Genomic DNA, 627 nt, shown 5'->3' on the forward strand with positions numbered 1-627 from the left:
CAAACGCACGTGCGAGTGAAGCCACGCAGATGCTGGCTGACCAGGTAACAGACATGGAGAAACATCTACCAAACTCACTAATCATTGTTCTGGGTGATCTTAACAGGGCGCACCTCGCACACGAACTCCCCAGATACAGACAGCACGTAACGTGTCCCACCAGAGGGGCACAGACTCTGGACCACTGCTACACCGTGATCAAGCAACGATTTCTAATGACTGCAGCCTGCCAAGTGAAGTTTACAATTGTTACTGACATAAAGGGCCTGTGGATTATTCAATTTACCGTAAAAGAGAATTGTAATGCAATTGACATTTTACCTTGTTAGTGCAAGTGGTCGTGCATCAGTCTCAAAATCTGAAGGTTGTGAGCTCAACCCTCACACGGGGCGCTGTTTTCTATAGTCCACAGTAAAATCATTGTCAATTTCAGAAGATACTAGGTTGCTCGGAGTAGAATGAAGTTTTCTGTCTGTGAAGTTGAGTTTAATTGAAATGGCCGGTGGTTGAATCAGTTTTACAGTAAAACAGGTTTGTAAAACCAGCTGTTGACGGCCTTGTTAGCGCAGGTGGTAGCGCGTCAGTCTAGTAAACTAAAGGTCGTGAGTTCAACCCTCACACGGGGCT

General features: G+C 45.9%; 1 non-coding gene across 1 annotated transcript; it reads left to right on the forward strand.

Annotated features, from left to right (window-relative positions):
* The first annotated feature begins 554 nt into the window (after positions 1 to 554).
* trnat-agu (transfer RNA threonine (anticodon AGU)) lies at positions 555 to 627 on the forward strand. Its single transcript has one exon. It is a non-coding gene; the product is annotated as a tRNA-Thr (tRNA).

This window comes from Syngnathus typhle, unplaced genomic scaffold, assembly GCF_033458585.1.
Source record: "Syngnathus typhle isolate RoL2023-S1 ecotype Sweden unplaced genomic scaffold, RoL_Styp_1.0 HiC_scaffold_33, whole genome shotgun sequence".
In the NCBI taxonomy this organism is placed as follows: domain Eukaryota; kingdom Metazoa; phylum Chordata; class Actinopteri; order Syngnathiformes; family Syngnathidae; genus Syngnathus; species Syngnathus typhle.